The sequence below is a fragment of the Octopus sinensis genome, linkage group LG15 (assembly GCF_006345805.1).
Source record: "Octopus sinensis linkage group LG15, ASM634580v1, whole genome shotgun sequence".
Taxonomy (NCBI): Eukaryota; Metazoa; Mollusca; class Cephalopoda; order Octopoda; family Octopodidae; genus Octopus; species Octopus sinensis.
The window spans coordinates 56,960,582-56,975,581 of NC_043011.1; the positions used below are offsets into that span (position 1 = coordinate 56,960,582).

General features: G+C 38.2%; 1 protein-coding gene across 1 annotated transcript in view; it reads left to right on the forward strand.

Moving 5' to 3' along the window:
* Window positions 1–15,000, forward strand: part of LOC115219699 (serine-rich adhesin for platelets-like) — a 219,042-nt gene that overhangs the window by 146,421 nt on the left and 57,621 nt on the right. Inside the window, exon 2 of the mRNA XM_029789875.2 lies at window positions 13,700–13,733. The gene's annotated coding sequence lies outside the window, so the exon portion shown is untranslated. The remainder of the gene's footprint in view (window positions 1–13,699; window positions 13,734–15,000) is intronic.

Here is a 15,000-nt window from a genome sequence, read left to right on the forward strand (position 1 = left end):
GCTACAACTGACAAGGAAACCTCCTCTATATTGCCACTGATCCTGCTAAAAATAGCAGCCAAATTTCCCTCATATCCCATTCCTGTCATCTTAAAAGACAAGACAAAACAGATTTGTGCTGCATTTCTTTTGAGTAATAAAAAATTTTGTTTGCTTTCAGGAAGTGGAGCTTGACAGTTTTTGTGTGGTCAAGCATATTTTCTTCTGGTATTGTTGTTAAGCCCCCAAGTTAGCTGTGGTTAAGTAGACCTATGATCAAAGTCACTGCATCCACGACCATTCCGTCATAATGTGTCTTTTTCTTAATAGAAATACAGATACCTTTTCGAGATGATAGGATGTGGCAGAAGTGTTTTGCCAGCTCTTTCTATCAATTTGAGGGTTAATGACAACATCGAGGTTCCTTGGCACAGTAGACAATACTCTATTATTCCTTAACAACAGAGCAAGTTTAGAAAAGGGGGAGAGTGATTCAGTCACGGAGTGTCAAATTAATTGGAATTTGACATCTGGTTAAGTGGTTTATTTTGTTGAGATCAATTCCCCTCATTTAAAAATAAATGAACTGTCAATCGAAGCAAATAGTCAATATTTCCTTCCATTTTTTAAAATTATTTATTTATTTATTTATTCTTAAAAATATTTTTATATGTGTCTCAGAACATTTGTGCGACTAACCAAGTCTCAGTCAGAAACATCTACTTTTAATCAGTGTATCAGGTGTTTGCCATTATATCATCATCATCATCATCATCATCACACATCTACTTTTCATTTTTCGCATACAGGATACTGTTTTAACAGTACCTGATGGTCTTGCTCCAGAGTCTCAAGTTTGACTTAGTTTCTTTGGCTGGATGCCCTTCTGAATAACAACTATTTCACAGAATATATTAGCCGGATTGTATCCATTGCACCAGCTCAGAAGAGGTTGTCTCGCCTTCAGCAAGACTCAAAAGCTTCCTCAAACTCTGCGTTGTCTCTGCTGAATTCTGTAAGCACTTGACAGAGGGTATTGAGTGCCTTTTACATGCTACTAGCACTTGTGAGGTTACCTTGCGTCTCACAGGTGAAAGAGTCTTCACTGAAAGAGAGAGAGAGAGAGACTGATGGCTTTAGAAGAGTGAGGGATTACAGTATGATGGTGGGAACAAATTGGTTGGTGTGAGAGAGTAAGAGAGGCTGTGGAAGAAGAGGTACCAAGAGCATATTCTGAAAGGAACATACCCCAGGAGATGAATGGAGGGGAGAGATGGTGGTAGAAGACTTCAGTGGGGTGTATAGAAAGAAAGATGAAGAGGATGCAGTGGGCATAAGGTGAATGCTTTCCTCTCAATTACAGGTGATTTGGTGTGATGAGCAGAAAAGACAATTGAATATGGAGTAAGTAGTAGGGAGAGGAGGAGCACATAACCCCCCCTCCACTGTTTTAGCAGGCATTTTAACAAGCTTGTGTTATATATATCCACATGTGTGTGTGTGTGTGTGTGTGTGTAAGATTTCATTTAGGCTTAGTGATACTGATAACCTGGTGTTAGAACTCAATATACCTGTACTTCAGAATAAAATGTTCGTCGAGTACAGGGCATAATATGAAATTAAACAAATGATAAGGAAACAAGAATTGCATAATCAACTTCATTAGCTTACAGCTGTTTCTGCTATAAAATGAAATGCACTCAGAGCTGAATGCCTGTGCATCACCTTATAATAGTTTCCTTGGCACAAGCACTCAACTCTGAATGCACTGCATCTTATAGCAGAATCTTTTTCTTACAAAATGCCTGGAGAACTGTAAATTATAGACATTGTGAATGCCAATCGATAATTTAAGGCCAAAAAGCAATGAATACTGCAGAACAAGAAGCAAGCAGGCTCAAGAACCAGTTTCAGTTTTTAGTTGAATCATGACATGTATTTTTATGTTTAGATCCTTTGTGCTGATGGTTCAAATCTTGCCATGGTCAGCTTGGTCATTCATCATTTCAGGGTTAGAGTGGGGTAGGGGTTCTACAACATCATAAGAGATGCTTTCTAGTATCTGTTCTGGTGCTGTCCATTTTGAGTTTAAAATCTTGTCTAGACCATCATTAGAATGAAGTAACCTCTCCTGGATCTGCCACAGGGGCCAGTCCTTGCTTCAGTGTAGTGGCCTGTATGTCTTAATGACCCTGAGAGCTTTGCCAGAGCCTCCCATGCTGGACAGCTCAGAGGATTGAGGCCAGACTAATATGGACCATCACTTCCCAGAGGCAAAAATGGGTTTGTGTAGGGCTAAGCAAAGGTGCAGAAGCATTGCTGACATTCCAAAGAGAAAAACTTAAAATTGGAGGGGTCAGCCCAGAGTGAAGAACAGTGGAGGAAAGCCATTGATGGCCTTTTGCTCCATTGGGATTGAAGGGCCTAATTAAATGGTAAGTACATTATTGTTTAAGGGCAATAACAAAAGAACCATGAAAACAAGTTATCTTTTTTAGTTTAGTGTAATGAGATTCACAGAGTGAGACAAGAAAGAAAATTGAAAAGAGGATTTGAGGTTATCTCTCTGCAGTCTGGCAGTGAAAATAAACATAACAGCAAATGTGGTGGCTTTTTTTTTCTTTCTTCTTCTTTTTTTTTTGTCGTCAGATCAGCTTTGAAGTGTTTATGGTCAATAGCCAGGTGTAAGAGGTGTGTGTATGTGTGTGTGTGTGTGTGATAGGAAGACTGGATTCTGTATGTAATTAATATAATTATTGTCACCACACTTTGTAAAGACATCCTCACATAAAAGAGTTAATCTGAACAGCAGAGATAAGATACAAGTTAAAGAGATTTGTGTCTGAGAAAGAAATAATATGTGTTGCCTAGGTATTAATGAGACATGTCTGGCGGACGAGTTCTGCACTGAAATTTGTAAACATTGATGCAAAGAGGGAGTGTTGCCTACTGTTTCTTTTACTTGTCTCACTCATAGGACTGTGGCCTTGCTGGAGCACCGCTTCGAAGGGTTTAGTTGAACAAATCAACCCCAATATTTTTTTTTTTTTTAAGTCTGGTAATTATTCTGTTGGTCTCCTTTTCAGAACTGCTAAGTTATGGAGACATAAACAAACAAACACCGGTTGTCAAGCAGTGAAAGACAAAAACAAAGACACACATGTGCACGTGTTCACATACTCCAGGCTTCCACACAGTTTCTGTCTATCAAACTGATTGGCCTGAGGTAATAGCAGAATACACTTTCTGAAGGTGCCACACGTTAAGACTGAACCTGGAACCCCTCGGTTTCAATGTGGTCTTCTTAAACACATAGTCATGCTTGCACCTGTTTGCTTTTGCTTCCTCAATGTAGTTGTGAGACAAGATCACGTGTGTGTGTGTGTAAGATTTCATTTAGGCTTAGTGATACTGATAACCTGGTGTTAGAACTCAATATACCTGTACTTCAGAATAAAATGTTCGTCGAGTACAGAGCATAATATGAAATTAAACAAATGGTAAGGAAACAAGAATTACATAATCAACTTCATTAGCTTACAGCTGTTTCTGCTATAAAATGCAATGCACTCAGAGCTGAATGCCTGTGCATCACCTTATAGTTTCCTTGGCACTTGTCATAAACAGGGGGAGAGGAGTATTATGTGCCCCTTATCGATAGACCCTCTGAAAGTGTGACCCATATGCCCAGGCCACTGTACTGTCTGGGGAAACCTTTTCTATGGCTGTTTTCAGACAACTGGTAGCACTTGTTATACTGCTAATACCTTTGTGAGAGAATTGTAATTGTCACGCAAGCTTATTCTTCTCCTAAAACAAACAAAAAACACACAATAATAAAAATCAATATTTATGTGTAAACTACATACAAGTACACACACACACACACACACACACAAATACAGCACAAGTAAGCACACACATACAGGATATAAGAATTATAAATTTACTGCAGATTTGACAATATTTATGGCTTATGATTAAACTATAAAACAGCGAAAACCAAAAAGAAAATTTGGTTGTTAGTAACAGCTCAACCCACAGAGGGATACATAAGTTGCATGCACATATACGCACACATATACGCACACATAACGCACACATACGCTCGCTCTTATAAAACCTTACTGCAATATATGATTCTGGTATAGATTTTTCTCTCCAATGATGACTAACTAGCTTAATCGTTCCCTAGCAATCAATATATGCTGTTCTGCATGGACATTGCCAACTAACTTTGCCAAACAGAACAAGCATGTTCAGTCATTTTTTCTCTCTCTTTTTTGCTTTTTTTTCTTCCTTATTTTACACAGATTCTCAGTTATTTTTTGTTTTATTCTATTTTACTTTATTTAAAAAAAAAATATTTGTAATACTTTTGGGAATAAATAATTATTTGGAAATTAATTTTTCTAAGCTATATTATACTTTGAGTTTTGAGATTACAATGTTGTGTGTGTGTGTGTGTTAGTATGTGCATATGTTTGATAGAGAGTGAGTGTGTAAGGGATAAAGTGTGTGTGTGTGTGTTAGTATGTGCATGTGTATGATAGTGTGTGTGTGTGTGTGTGTAAGGGATAAAGTGTATGTGTGTGTGTAAGAATGTATGTGTGAGTGGGTGTATGGGTGTAAATATGATGTGAGAGGGAGAGAGAGAGAGAGAATGTGTGTGAGTTGGTGTACCTGTGTGTGATGTGTAAGAGAGAGAAAGAGAGAGAGAATGTGTGTGTGTGTGAAGAGAAAGAGAGTGTGTGTATATGTGTGGAAGTGAGAGAATATGTTTGTGTTTCATTTTAGGGTTTTACCATGTTTTTCCCCCCTGCCCTATTTTTTTTTCCCCCCAGAAAAAATTTCCTATAACAGAAAAGCATTGTAGCTGAGATTAGAGTGGTGGACGTTTGTGGCTGATATTTTGAAAATTATATCTACGACTATTGATTAAATCTATGGGGCTATTAATAAGAATTCAAATTAGAGCTTGCTGCTTTACTTGCAAACTCCCTCTTTTCATTGATAACCTTTGGCTCTTTTGGCTCACCAATGAGATGCACCCTTATCATCATCATCACCATCATTACTATTATTATTATCATTATTATTATTATTATTATTTGACTATTTTTACTGTAGTCTCTGTTTTCAATCATTACTAATTCCATTGCAACCCCACTGAAGTCCTCTTGCAGCATCCAACGTTATCCATCAAATTCTCTCTCTCTCTCTGTCTCTCTCTCTCTCTCTCACACACCAAATCCTGCCATTCTCTTCTGCAGTAATTTCATTCAAGACTCATTCATGCCTCTTCACCATTTATTGAATCAAGATGACCTCCACAAACTGTGAACACAGCCCTACACTTCTGACATTTGATACTCAAAGCCACAGTACAGCAAGGGAGCTAAATATAGAAGAGGAAAACAAAAGGATTAAGTCAATTACATTGACCCCAGTGTGTAACTGGTACTTATTTAATCGACCCCAAAAGGATGAAAGGCAAAGTCAACCTTGGCAGAATTTGAACTCAGAACATAACGGCAGACGAAATACCTATTTCTTTATTACCAACAAGGGGCTAAACATAGAAGGGACAAACAAGGACAGACATAGGTATTAAGTCGATTACATCGACTCCAGTGCGTAACTGGTACTTAATTTATCGTCCCCAAAAGATGAAAGGCAAAGTCGACCTCGGCAGAATTTGAACTCAGAATGTAACGGCAGATGAAATACTGCTAAGCATTTCGCCTAGCATGCTAACAATTCTGCCAGCTCACTGCCTTGAAACTAGGGATATTGTCCACCCATCTTGCTCGTGGTTTACCCCTCAGTCTCCTATCAGTTGGCTCAGCTTGAAGAATCTGTCTTGCAATCCTTTCTTGTGGCATTCTAGCCATGTCTGTCGTACCAGAGCTGTGAGCTCCTAATTCTGAGATTTTATGGCTGAAAATCAATGCATTGGATCATGTAATTGTTGATACCATTAAAATGACTGGAATATCTTTGGTCATACATCTGTCTGCTTGATCAGAGCTTGTCTTGGAGTAATCAGCAATTGCTACTTCTGTGGCACTCACTATAGAAATATTCAGTGTAGTCTTGAGTTCAGCATGACCCTATCACTGTTACCATTACGAAGAACAATTGTTTGTTTTTTTAACCATTTGTTCTTTGATGACCTCTTAAGGCAGTCAACTTAATCCATCCACTGCCCAGTTTTAACATCACCACCAACGCCATCACCACCTCCACTATCAACACCACCACCATTAACAATACCACCATCTACAATACCATCACCATCAACACCATCACCAGCCAGACCACCATCAGGCAGGGTTCACTCTGTCATGAGTATTTGGGACTTGCCTCCAGTTTGAAGAATGCCATAGTAAAATTTCCCAGGGATGCCCTCTGTCTGAAGGTTATGTAGTTAAGTGAAGACTAACATTCCCAATGTATGTATTCGACTGAAATTATGCTTATAATGTAAAGAAAATCAATCGTTAGTGTTGATGAGAACTTTTGCTAAAAACAAGGGAGACAATCCTGAAATGAAATCGGCTTGTTTCAGCTTCTCTAGATGTTCTTTTTACAGAGGTGTCTGTGGGAAGTTTTCATTGATATTTTCCATCCTGTATCTTGTATTTGCTTTTAGATGTTTTCTAAGCCAAGTATCATTCATACAGCAACCAGGTACTTTCTCTGACTCCTGTTTTCCATTCAAGCCCTGCAGGTGACCACAACTCACGTAACCCTAGCCCAGCCTACTTCAGACAATCTTTTCATTGTACTTGGAGGGTATGTCATGACACCTCATCACCATTCATCTCTCCTTTTTCAATGCTGCACAGCTCTTAATCGAGATCTCTTGTCTTGCACATCACTTGTTCTGTTGACACAAAAAATGTACCCAGATGTACACCGTGTAAAGTGATCGGCATTAAAAAAGGGACATCCAGTCATAGAAAGCAGACAATGGCGCTTGACACGTTCCTCTTACCTGTCGGATCCTCTCAAACCATCCACCCCATTCTAGCATGGAATAGAAATACTAAACGATGATGATGATGATGATGATATTTATTTTTAAACAGTGGTCGACTTTGTTTAGACATCAGCGTCAGGTTGCATGTATTATTTATAACTTACACAGGAAGACGCACTTCTCTTGCGAGACAAATTATATGCTTAATCAACTTTCTTATTTGCATTCTCTACAATTTAATCAGAGGTTTTTTTTTTTTTATTCCACTATATTTCTGTTTATATTTCATATCATTTATTTATTTTTAACAAATTGTAATCAGTTCACTTCACCTGTGTCTTTTCTGTCTCTCCCCTTCTTTCTCCTCTTCCTCTTCCTTCTATTATAATTCTGCAAGAAATGTTTATGTATGTTATTAAGTGAAACGATCTTTATAGTTGAAGTCAGAATAAATCTCCAAGTGTTGCCTGTGTTTTCACACCATACAACCCAGCACTCACTCAATAATTCCAGCATTTATAATTATTTTGTTCCAATTTATATAACCTTTAATGTCTTCAATTACAGTATTGTTTCTTCAACCAATATGATTCATTTGTTCAATTATCCCAGCGACGCGTAACCTTCTTTTCTGGCTGTGACCCACAATATTTTCCCCCACATCACCCACGACCCACCCAATATCAACGAAATAAAACCAAAAATAAACGTTGAAGCACAAATTTAATTCAAATTACAATTAAAGAAGAAAAAACACAAGCAAAATAGAGAATAATGATAATAAAACAATGCTATCTATAGCTGAAGGGTGAACTTATGAAATTAAGTCAAAAAAACAAATTTAATAATTTGATCAAGAAAAAATTGCGATCAATATGCAAACAATTAAATAACATTTTACTAAATATGTAAATGTCAGCCAAGATGCACTGAGTGAGGCCCAATTCTGAGTCATGTGGCCCACCTTCTATATCATTGAATTGTGGTACAGATTCAAGAGACTCTGTATTAAATAAAAAGCCCTTTTTTTTTCTCTTCCAATTATTGCTTTTTATTTAATCCAATAACCCCTTTGTCTTTATTGTTACAGAAGGATATTAAAACAAATCTCTCTCTCATTCTCTCTTTCTCGCTCTCTCTTTTTCTCTCTCTCTGTCTCTTTCTTGCTCTCTCTCTCTCTCACTCTCTCTCCATGTCTACAGTCATGGCCTTTTGTGCCAAAATCTAAAGATTCATGATCTTTCTTGGCCAACATACAGAAGTTGTGCTTTCTTGCTGTCTTCTGCTGTTTTTATTAGAGCTTCTGCTCTCACAAGTTTACCCTTCATATTCAGGGTTTGTTTAACTTCTAAATAGGGAGACTGGTTCATGTAACATCAAGTCATGTCCACACATTGACAGGTCCATGTGACACGTATCTAGGGCTCAACACTTCTCCAAGTTCTGTAGTCTTAGCCAGAGGACTGTCCTCTCCTGTTTGACCCTCAACTGGGGCCCTTAACTGGTACAACTACAAGAGTGGGCCTTGGAGTAGCCGTGACTGAGAGATAACTCTGTATTCCCCCAAATTGCTGCACTCCCAAGCTGGAGCTTCATCAATAGATGTTTAATGTCTTGTTCAGGACAAATATAACAACAAAATAAAAATTTTTACTTGAATATAATCACAGTTTCAGGAAATATTCAGCTTCTTTGTAACTTTTTTTTTATGTTTCATCTTTTTTTTTATTTCATTTGTTGGAGTGAGGCCATACTGGGGCACCACATTGAAAGATTTGGGTTGAACACATTGACTCCAATACTTATTTTAACAGACTCTTTTGCCAAACTGCTAAATTACAGGAATGTCAACTAACCAATATTAGTTGTCAAGCATTATACGTGTACCCCCATCATATATATATATATATATATATACACACACGACAAGCTTCCTCATAGTTTCCATCTATCCAATTCTCTCATATAGCATTATGAGACTATAGCAAAAGACACTTGCTCAAGGTACTGCACTGAGGGACTGAACCTGAAACCACATGGTTACAAAATGAGCTTCTGAACCACTCAACCAGGCTTAATTTTTAATGAAATTCTACAAAGAGACATCTTCAAAGATGCAGATTTATAATCAAATTGTTGAAATGTTTTTTTTAACTTGTTTTGATTTATTTTTCTTTTATTGTAAAAACATTTTTGTTAAGCGATCTTCCAAATACCAACTTGATAATGGAAACAGATATTTTGCATAATTCTTCCAAATTCGTGATTTATTTCAAAATCAACCGAAATACAAAATGTAACGGAAATAAAAATTGCTTTATCTACTCCACGAAACAGTTGAAGTACATTTTGTCTGTTTTCTGATTTATGAGGAGGCAGTGTAGATGTTAGTTGAAAACTGTGTGAAAGATCAGAGCATAATTTGGTAAAACAGTGTTCAGTGAGGAAATAACAGTTGGTTAGATCTCAGGAGACAGACTGTTCTCTGTGCTCTCAGCAGGAATTTAACTTTAAACTCTCTGGTTTAGAACTCTAAGCAATCAACTGCATCGGTCTATCATAATTGAAAAGTTAAATGGTGTTTGCATTTCAGTGCAGTTTCTCTTGAAGTTGATAATATATTACCTTTCATCTCAATATTAGTTTAGAAAATTTGTTGATGAAGAAGAGGGCTTAAAAAAAATTACATTTGTACTGAAAATGTCATTCTTATTTTACTTTTTTCCTCTTCTTTTTTTTTTTAAAGCATTTCTCTCTAAGTGGATATTTTTCATAAATTTATGCATCAATATATTTGTTGTTGTTTAACCCTAAAATAGTCATGATCATAGTCACATCTATGATCAAAAGCCATTCCAGCTATGATCATCCTGTCCCGTTTTATATTTTGTTTTGCTTTTAGATATAGTGCATGTATGACTACATTATCTAACATGTTGTTTTTAGGCGGTGGAGTATGATTCGAGGAAGATTTGACTGCTCTTTCTTGCAGCTCACAAAGCAACCCTCCCTCCACCCCACCTCCACCCCCATCACCACCACCTTAGAGGAAATCATCTTGTTTTTACAGCTGAATGCTCTTCATTTTGCCAATCATCCAAGTGTATCATAGAGACTGAGACAAACAGAGTCATGTGCTTTGATCAGGAGCACACAACACTGACTGGACAAGCAAAGTGTGATGTTTATGGTGATGCCATCAACAGTGCAGCTTCTTAACCTTTCAGCCGTTGTGTCTTGTTTGTCAAACAGAAATGAGAAGAAACAAACTTTTAAATAAATATTAACGTCTTTCCTCGGGCAGATGGCCAACTTTTGTTGGGAAAAGAGTTGATTGAATTCAGAAAAGTATATTAGTGCACGCACGACCGTGTGGTTAAGAAGCTTGCTTTGTAACTACATGGTTCTGGGTTCAGTCCCACTGGGGTATACCTAGAGCAAAGTGTCTTTTACTATAGCCCCAGACTGACCAATGCCTTTAGTGAATTTGGTTGATGTAAAACCTCAAGGAAATTTACCATATATATATATATGTATGTATGTATGTATATATATACAATTTCAACTCCCGCTCGATGACCGCAGCAAGTTCTTAAAAAATTTATCTTACTATATTTTTTTTATTCGTTGTTAATACGTTTATTCATACACTGTTACGAAAATTTAACCTTTTTTAAGATACTTTCAAGCCTTCGCCATAACTTGATTTATCTTCCTATCTCTCTCTCTACAATATTTAACCGCAGGCTGCCTCAAGCCGTAATCCCATCTTTTTCCCATCTTTCAGTCATTGGCGGTCTTCTTTTTCCTCCTCTTCTTCTTCATATGCTAAAACTTGAAAACCGCCATTACTATTACTATTACGATTCTGCAATTTAAATTCCCAGTTCAACTACTTTCTTCTTCAATTTCAACTCCCGCTCGATGACCGCAGCAAGTTCTTAAAAAATTTATCTTACTATATTTTTTTATTCGTTGTAATACGTTTATTCATACACTGTTACGAAAATTTAACCTTTTTTAAGATACTTTCAAGCCTTCGCCATAACTTGATTTATCTTCCTATCTCTCTCTCTACAATATTAACCGCAGGCTGCCTCAAGCCGTAATCCCATCTTTTTCCCATCTTTCAGTCATTGGCGGTCTTCTTTTTCCTCCTCTTCTTCTTCATATGCTAAAACTTGAAAACCGCCATTACTATTACTATTACGATTCTGCAATTTAAATTCCCAGTTCAACTACTTTCTTCTTCAATTTCAACTCCGCTCGATGACCGCAGCAAGTTCTTAAAAAATTTATCTTACTATATTTTTTTATTCGTTGTTAATACGTTTATTCATACACTGTTACGAAAATTTAACCTTTTTTAAGATACTTTCAAGCCTTCGCCATAACTTGATTTATCTTCCTATCTCTCTCTACAATATTTAACCGCAGGCTGCCTCAAGCCGTAATCCATCTTTTTCCCATCTTTCAGTCATTGGCGGTGCGCCCGCCCCCCACCCCCACCACAATACCGTTGAACACTGTTCTCACCCCCACCACCAATACCGTTGAACACTGTTCTCACCCCCCCACCACCAATACCAGTATACCCCGTTCTCTCTATCTACACCGGATACACCTTACTCATCTACACTGGGTACGCCCTACTCCCTCCTCCTCCTCCCACTACCACTTCTCCTCATATGCTTAAGACAAGCTGCTAGCGCCATAGCTCATCAACTGCCCACCGATCTTACGCTTCCTCCTGACACTGCCTCAATCCGACCATCCCCTTTTAGTACCCTCCCGCCTCGTCACCTACCCATTCTAAGTACCCCCCTACCCATTCTAAGTACCCCCCTACCCATTCTAAGTACCCCGGATCCCCAAAATACCCCAGTCCCCAAAGTACCCCGGACCTCGTTGCCCCCGTGCCGCTGACACGTTAAAATGCTCGAATCCGATCGTGACGATGCCGGACCCTCCGGCCCCTGTGCAGGTGGCACGTAAAAAGCACCCAATCCACTCACGGAGTGGTTGGCGTTAGGAAGGGCATCCAGCCGTAGAAACTCTGCCAGATTCAGACTGGAGCCTGGAGCGGCCCCTGGCTTCCCAGACCCGGTCAAACCGTCCAACCCGTGCTAGCGCGGAAAGCGGACGTTAAACGATGATGATGATGATATATATGTGTGTGTGTATATATATATGTATGTATATATATGTGTGTGTGTATATATGTATGTATGCATATATATATATGTGTGTGTGTGTATATATATATGTGTGTGTGTGTGTGTGTGTGTGTGTGTCTGTGTGTGTGTATGTGTATATATATATATATATATGTATATACGCACACACGCAGGGTGGTGCAAAAGTTTGGACCCATAGGCAATTTATTATATAACAATTTGTGGTTTACAAGTTCTACTCTTTCTAATATTGTTAGCTTTTCTGCCATGGCTACTAATCTGAAAGACAGAAAAATAAAATTAGATATGATAATTAAATCATCAAAATCATGTTAAAGATGAGAAATACTTTTCTGTAATTTCTCTATGGGTCCAGACTTTTGCACCACCCTATATGTATATATATGTGTGTGACCGCGTGTGTACCGTTGGCGATTTTTTTCCTCCGTCTTCTCTTCTCTAGATCTTTCCTTTTCCTATATTTCTGACGAAGAGCTCCATTCGAAACGTAAAACCCTCTTTCTTCCCTTCCTTCCTGAGCGTCCAATAATATATATTTGGTTCCACGTCCTCGTGTTGTTGTGTTTTTCTTTGTGTTTTCATGTTTGGATTAACTATATATATATATATATATATATATATATATATATATATATATTATATATACATATATAAGGGCATCCAGCTGTAGAAACACTGCCAGATCAGACTGGAGCCTGGTGCAGCCTTCTGGCTTCCCAGACCCCGGTCGAACCGTCCAACTCGTGCTAGCACAGAAAACGGATGCTAAACGATTATGATGATGATGTATGTATGTATGTGTGTACTCAGCTGAATATCTTGCACTTTGCTTGTCTTTGGGTTTCTTGGTACTGCTATCAACTTAGGACATGTGCACAGGCATTGCTGATACATCTGTTAGCGGTGGGAACGCTTGTCTATGGAATAGATAGCCATCATGTATGTGTTGTGTTCGTTTATGTCCCCCATAACTTAGCTGTTTGGCAAAAGAGATCAATAAAATAAGTACCAGACTTTGAAAAAATATGTACCGGGGTTGATTTGTTAAAAAAAAAACCCTTCAAAGTGGTGCCCCATCATGGCTGCAGTCCAATGACTGAAACAAGTAAAAGGTAAAAAAAAGGCACCAGTACCTTATCAATATCTCCACTCCCCAACACTGAACCCCAGAAGAAGAAATAGTAAAATTGATTCCAGTGAGTCTTGAACTTAAATCCTTGAAGGGCAAAAGTACTTTAATATATTTCGATCAGCAGTGTACTCCACTAGAAAGGATCTTTCTATCTTAAATCAATTTATTGATTTCTAAACAATGAGCTGCTGGATGAGCCAGAATATAACGAAAATATGGAACTATGAAGCTCCGACAACAATTACATTGCAACAGCTCTTAGACTCTCAGAACTGCGAGATTTCCTTTTTTAAGTCTCTTTTTTTTTTCTCCATTTCTTCCCTTTTTTTTTTATTCTTTGTTACTTAAAACTTCCATATTTTTGACTTGTCATCCTAACAAATGTCTTTTTCCTGATATTTTCAGTGCCAAAGCCAGAACAAAGATCGGCAGCATCCTTGTAAGTATGAATGTTTCTCTCCTCCTCTTACAGAAATATGCATTGGAATCACAATACTGTCAGTTAACCCCTCTGTACATGTCCATCTGTTCTTTATTTTGGGCAGTATTGATATTTTAGTGAAAAGAAAAGGACTTTTCAGAATGTTCAGGAGACGTTTGGCATAGTCATTTTGGTGCCACTCTCTCTTCCTCCCACCCCCCTCTCTCTTTCCATCTCTATGCATATATTTCTGCATGCATGTGTGTGTGTGCCTCTAACACCAAAACATACTGTCTCTAAAGCAGGTTGAGCATTCAGTCAGCTGTGCCAACAGATTACCAGCATCCAAACAGCTGCACCAAATCATCTCATTTTGTTTCAGCGCTTCGAGGACTGGTAGGAGCAAGTTGTCCCAAGGCCTGCAACTGTCCTTGAATGCTTACAACAGAGTGGATTCTGCTAAGAGCAACCACCAAAGTTTGGATGAAAAAAAACAAACTTAACCAACAATCGATTCCAACATGACCATCTCCCTGGCCTTTGATTGCTTTTAACAGAATTTCCCTGTTAAAAGCATTCAAGCCCAGTCAGTGGTCTGTGGATAAATTTTCCATCACCATTTTCGGAGGCTCTGGAAAAGGATCACAGGCCCAGCTGTTCTTTTTTCTTTTGACTTAGCTACTGTGTAACCCACTTAACAACCAACATTTGGCTGGTTTGTATTATGTCATCAGCATTGTGTCATGTCCACAGTTAAACACTTAAACCACAAATGGCCTCATCCACCTCGTTGATAAAGATACTACATGGTAGAAAAGAATTACTGTGCCATGTGACAGCATTGTAAAATTGGGTCATAATATAGACGAAAGGCAACAAATTTTGGAAAAGGTACAAAGTCAATTTACTCAGCAGTATTTCCTTTATTAGCCCCGTAAGGATGAAAGGCAAAATCAGATCTGGTAGGATTTGAACTCATAACATAAAGAAGCATAACTAAATAGAGCATTGCATTTTGTCTGTCACTGTACTGATTCTGCCAGTCCACCAGCTGAAGGTTTGGCAGCTCTTTCTAGCAGATTGAGTGACTGTGTGGCAGAACCTTGTAAGTAGGTGTTGCATGTTTGTATAATTTACTACTCCAAGAAGTGCAGAGTTCAATTCCTATTATTGGGAAAGCTGCCTGTTACAGATCAACGTCCTGTGTGTAAGTGTGTGTGTGTGTGTGTGCATCCATATCCTGTCCAAACATAAAAACAATGAGAGTGTTGTGGTGTTTCCTTCC